Source organism: Grammomys surdaster, unplaced genomic scaffold, assembly GCF_004785775.1.
Source record: "Grammomys surdaster isolate TR1022 unplaced genomic scaffold, NIH_TR_1.0 126113, whole genome shotgun sequence".
Lineage (NCBI taxonomy): Eukaryota > Metazoa > Chordata > Mammalia > Rodentia > Muridae > Grammomys > Grammomys surdaster.
In genome coordinates this window covers 6,816-12,966 of record NW_021620921.1, presented here as the reverse complement: position 1 = coordinate 12,966, position 6,151 = coordinate 6,816, and the positions used below count along the sequence as shown (strand labels likewise).

The following is a 6,151-nucleotide window of genomic DNA, read 5'->3' as shown; positions in this document are numbered from 1 at the left end:
AGTGGATTCAAGATAAGCCTGATATAGAGAAACCCTGTCTCAAAATTAAGAAATCGGTGGAGAGGGCTGGACAGATGTAATCAAGGCATTGTGTTTCAGTTTCACAAGAAAACCTGATAATGTGCACAACTGTGATAGTTAAGAGATTGCTATTTGTGCATTCACACTTTGAAAACTCAATTTCCATGTAACTTGTACCAGGGCACTCTGGTTAATCTTCTGACACAAAAAGAACTGAAGAAATATTTGCGATTGAATGTTTATTGCAGCACTCCCCAGTAACCACTGCAGGATGAATAAGGAAATAGCTCATAACCAATTTTACAATCACAAAATTGTTGAATTGCTGCTTTACAGTTATGGTTGCATTCTCTGTTCAGTCTGTGAAAGTGTGTCACAGTTCATCCATAACCTTCACAGATTTTTTTTTTTTTGAGACAGGGTTTCTCTGTATAGCCCTGGCTGTCCTGGCACTCACTCTGTAGACCAGGCTGGCCTCGAACTCAGAAATCCGCCTGCCTCTGCCTCCCAAGTGCTGGGATTAAAGGCGTGCGCCACCACTACCTGGCGCTTCACAGATTTGAACACTGAGTCATATTCATGGATTTTTCAAAACAACCCATTTACATACAGCCCACAAAAACATGTATGTACAAGGCTCAACTCTGCAAGCCATACCAGATGCTGTCCTGCTCATTAGACAGATAATCAGGGACAGCCAGGGACATGTAGACTCCATCTCAAACACCCCAGTACTAATACTGTGCACTTTCTTCTTGTCTCTGCCTTTTCTGCATGTTTACCACACCAAGTTCTTATTGCCAGAAGTCATGTCACTGGCCCTGGGGGGGGGGGGAAATGCAGGCATTACTACCTTACTGCCAACATTAAAACAGAACACAGCAGTCCTTTGTAATGGTCTATCTCAGAAGCCAGATCCATAATTATGGTTTTTCAACAGGAATTCAGATTCGGGATAGGATCATCACAGACTAGACCAATGACATTATGTTCAGCAGAAAACAAAGCAAAGCATCACTTACATGCATTCCTGCTCCAGGATCTTTACAGGCGACCCGCACATCAATGGGTTGGCATTCACAACTGCCAGAAAGAAGTACCATAACATGCTATGAGTAAGAACTGCATAAAAAACAAGACTACTACTTCACTTAAACACAATGGTCTTATCTCAGAAGCTGTATCTGTCTTCAGGTCATCATCTTCGGGATATACTTCATCACTGTTCAGACCGGTTATGTCTCAGAACTGTTAATCAGTTTGTACACTATGCACACACTATAGCCACTCCAAATTAATAAGGGAAAAGTAGGAGAAGCTGCAGTAGCTGGCCAGCACTATTTCAGAGTTCATTAACATACAGGAAGCTGAGTCTTATTTCACAACTGTAAAAATGTACGCTGACAAAAATGTAAATCCTGGTTTCATACACACCTTTTAAAAGAGGGTTTAATCAAGTTACTTTCTGTTATGAATTTTCTCGGATGCTTTGGGCTCCCCTCCATCTAATGAGAAGAAACAAATTTTAAGCATCACATACCACTTCCTGTTGCTCTAACTCTTCAATTAGGAAACTAAGCTGTATCGCCCTTACCTTGGTATTTTTTTTTTTTTTTGCAACTGCTTTGATGATGCGAAGAATGATGTCGCCATTGTCCTTGTGAAAGGATTCATATGCATACAATTGGATGTCTCTTGGGTGTCGCCAGTACCTTCCAAACAGCACAAAAGGCCTAGCATATTTTTCTGCAAACCCTGATGTGTAAGAACCCACCCATGCTGTGACTAAGGAACCAGAACGAATGCAGCCTTCAGCCAGGGCGCCCAGTCCCAGTCTCCTCGGGGTCTAGGATCCAAATCTCTGTAGCTGCTGCGCATTTCTCCGAGGAAGTTTACACAGTTTACACAGATACCCTAAGCTCAAGTCACGGAGGCTGCTCCACATAACCGGAGGCCCCCACATTTCGCTAGGTCATCTGGCCCACTAACAGGCTTGTCTACAACAAAAAGTGAACCATCAGCTTTCCCAAGCAGCTCCCTTTATAGCGTCTGTGGAGCGAGATCGAGGCTGCCCCTCCCTCTTATACCGATTGGATGAGAGAGCACGTGGGGTGTGGCCATTCCTGAAGCAAAGCTTGGAAGTGCACCCATGAGTCTTTTCTTCCAGGCCATTCTGAGGTGTGGTGCTTGTGCTCCGGTTGGCTAGCTGACACTCCTCTCTGCCGAGTCTGGCAGGCTGCGCAGCTTGACGTGGTCTGGGAGTAGCGCCAGAATTCTAAGGAACAGCCACTGCAGCTGGAGGCAAGGTCACTGCCTGCTTCCAGCCTAGTCAGCTGCTGGCCATGTTCTTGACCTCATCCTAACTGTAACCGCTGTGGCAGCGGAGCTCTGAAGGGACATTGGCAGACAGAACCATGTGGGTGAAAATTGAAAAGCCCTGCATTTATCCTTTGTGCATTCTGGCGGTTCTTTGAGAAAATCAACAATTTAGATAAACCCTTAGCCAGACTAACCAGAGGGCACAGAGACAGTATCCAAATTAATAAAATCAGAACAGAAAAGGAAGACATAACAGAAACTGAGGAGATTCAAAAAATCATTGGATCCTATACAAAAGCCTATACCCAGCAAAACTGGGAAATCTGGATGAAATGGACAGTTTTCTAGACAGATAGCAGGTACCAAAGTTAAATCAGGAGCAGATAAACATCTAAATAGTCCCATAACCCATTAAAAGTCTCCCCGCCCCCAAAAAGCCCAGGACCAGATGGTTTTAGTGCAGAATTCTGTCAGACCTTCAAGGAAGACCTAATGCTAATTCTCTATAAACTATTCTACAAAATAGAAACAGAAGGAATAGTACCCAATTCATTCTATGAAGCCATAATTACGCTCATACTTAAACCACACAAAGAAGAACTTCAGATCACTCCCCCTTATGAATATCGATGCAAAAACACTCAATAAAATTCTCAAAAGCAAAATCCAAGAATACATAAAAATAATCATCCATCATGATCAAGTAAGCTTTATCCCAGTAATGCTGGGATGGTTCAATATTCGGAAATTCATCAACTTAATCCACTATATAAACAAATTGAAGGAAAAAAAACCCACATGATCATCTCACTAGATGCTGAGAAAGCATTTGACAAAATTCAACATCCCTTCACGGTAAAAGTCCTAGAAAGATCAGGAATCCAAGGCCCAAACCTAAACATAGTAAAAGCAATATACAGCAAGCCAGTAGCCAATATCAAACTAAATGGAGAGAAACTTGAAGCAATCCCACTAAAATCAGGGACTAGGCAATGCTGCCCACTCTCTCAGTGCCTATTCAATATAGTACTGGAAGTCCTAGCCAGAGCAATTAGACAACAAAAGGAAGTCAAAGGGACACAAATAGGAAAGGAAGAACTCAAAATCTCACTATTTGCAGATGATATGATAGTATACTTAAATGACCCCAAAACTTCCACCAGAGAACTCCTAAACCTGATAAACAACTTCAGCAAAGTGGCTAGATATAAAATTAATTTAAACAAATCAGTAACCTTCCTCTACTCAAAGGATAAGCAGGCTGAGAAAGAAATTAGGGAAATGACACCCTTCACAATAGAGACAAATAATATAAAATACCTTGGTGTGAATCTAACCAAGCAAGTGAAAGATCTGTATGACAAGAACTTCAAGTCTCTGAAGAAAGAAATCGAAGAAGATCTCAGAAGATGGAAAGATCTCCCATGCTCATGGGTTGGCAGGATTAATATAGTAAAAATGGCCATGTTGCCAAAAGCAATCTACAGATTCAATGCAATCCCCATCAAAATTCCAACTCAATTCTTCATAGAGATAGAAAGAGCAATTAGCAAATTCATTTAGAATAACAAAAAATCCAGGATATCGAAAACCATTCTCAACAATAAAAGAACTTCTGGAGGAATCACTATCCCTGACCTCAAGCTGTACTACAGAGCAATAGTGATAAAAACTGCATGATATTGGTACAGAGACAACCAGAAAGATCAATGGAATAGAATTAAAGATCCAGAAATGAACCCCCACACCTATGATCACTTGATCTTTGACAAAGGAGCTAAAACCATCCAGTGGAAAAAGGACAGCATTTTCAACAAATGGTGCTGATTCAACTGGAGTTCAGCAGGCAGAAGAAAGCAAATTGATCCATTCTTAGCTCCTTGTACAAAGCTCAAGTCTAAGTGGACCTCCACATAAAACCAGATACACTGAAACTAATAGAAGAGAAGGTGGGGAAGAGCCTCGAATGCTTGGGCACAGAGGAAAATTTCCTGAACAGAACACCAATGGCTTATGCTCTAAGATCAAGAATTGACAAATGGGACCTCATAAAATTGCAAAGCTTCTGTAAAACAAAAACCACTGTCAACAGGACAAAGCAGCAACCAACAGATTGGGAAAAGATCTTTATCAATCCTACATCTGATAGTGGGCTAATATCCAATATATACAAAGAACTCAAGAAATTAGACTCCAGACAACCAAATAACCCTATTAAAAGATGGGGTACAGAGCTAAACAAAGAATTCTTAACTGAGGAAACTCGAATGGCCGAGAAGAACCTAAAGAAATGTCCAACATCCTTAGCCATCAGGGAAATGCAAATCAAAACAACCTTGAGATTCTACCTCACACCACTCAGAATGGATAAGATCAAAAACTCAGGTGATGGCAGATGCTGGTGAGAATGTGGAGAAAGAGGAACACTCCTCCATTGTTGGTGGGGTTGAAAGCTGGAACAACCACTCTGGAAATCAGTTTGGTGGTTCCTCAGAAAATTGGACATAGCATTACCTGAGGACCCAGATATACCACTGGGTATATACCCAGAAGATGCTTCAACATCTCACAAGGACACATGCTCCACTATGTTCATAGCAGCCTTATTTATAATAGCTAGAAGCTGGAAAGAACCCAGATGTCCTTCAACAGAGGAATGGATAAAAAGTATGGTACGTTTACACAATGGAGTATTGATCAGCTATTAAAAACAAAGAATTCATGAAATCCTTAGGTAAATGGATGGAACTAGAAAATATCATCCTGAGTGAGGTAACCCAATCACAAAAGAACACACATGGTATGCATTAACTGATAAGTGGATATTAGCCCAAATGCTTGCAATACCCAAGATACAACTCACAGACCACATGAAGCTCATGAGGAAGGAAGACCAAAGTGTGGGCACTTCATTTCTTCTTAGAAGTAACAAAATACTCGTGGGAGCAAATTTGGAGAGAAAGTATGGGACATAAACTGAAGAAGGGGCTGTCCGCAGACTGCTCCACCTGGGTATCCATCCCTTGTGCAGTCTTAAAGGCAGAGGCTGATGTGGATGCCAGAAAGTGCAGGTTGACAGAAGCCTGATATATCTGTCTCCTTAGAGGTCTGCCACAGCCTGACATATACAGAGGCGGATGCTCACAGCTAACCATTGAGCTGATCATGGGATTCCCAATGGAGGAGTGAGAGAGAAGACTGAAGGAGCTGAAAGGGTTTGTGGTCTCCTGGGGAGAGCAACAATACCAACCAACCAGAGCTCCCAGGGTCTAAACCACCAGCCTGGGAGCTCATAGGGAGGGACCCATGGCTCCAACTATATATGTAGTGGGGGATGGCCTTGTAGGACATAGGTGGGAGAGGATGTCCTTGGTCCCGTGAAGGCTGGATGCCTCAGTGTGGAGGAATTTGAGGTTGGGGAGTTAGGAGTGGGTGGGTGGAGGTGCATCCTTATAGAAGCAGGAGGAGAGGGGATGGGGTAGGGGGTTTCTGGGTGGGAGGAATGGGGAAAGGGGATAACATCTGAAATGTAAATAAAATATCCAATAAAAAAAGTTGTTGGTCGAATGGTTTGGCTTGGAGTTCTGCCCCATCCATCCATCCATCCATCCATCCATCTCAACGTATAGTCTGTTTCTCTGTGTGTAGGCATATTTGTGTATGTGTGAGGATGCATGAATACTTGTGGATTTGATTGTAACATACAGTTGAGCCCAGCCAGAGTGTGGGTGTATGAATGCGTGAATGTATATGTGTCTATGCATTTTTGCTTGTATAAGGCATCTTAATTGTTTTCCCTTTTTTCCTCTAT

General features: G+C 42.3%; 1 non-coding gene across 1 annotated transcript; it reads right to left on the bottom strand.

Annotated features, from left to right (window-relative positions):
* Nucleotides 1-922: 922 nt before the first annotated feature.
* Nucleotides 923-994, bottom strand: LOC114611523. The gene has a single exon (XR_003709849.1). It is a non-coding gene; the product is annotated as a small nucleolar RNA SNORD50 (small nucleolar RNA).
* Nucleotides 995-6,151: the final 5,157 nt, after the last annotated feature.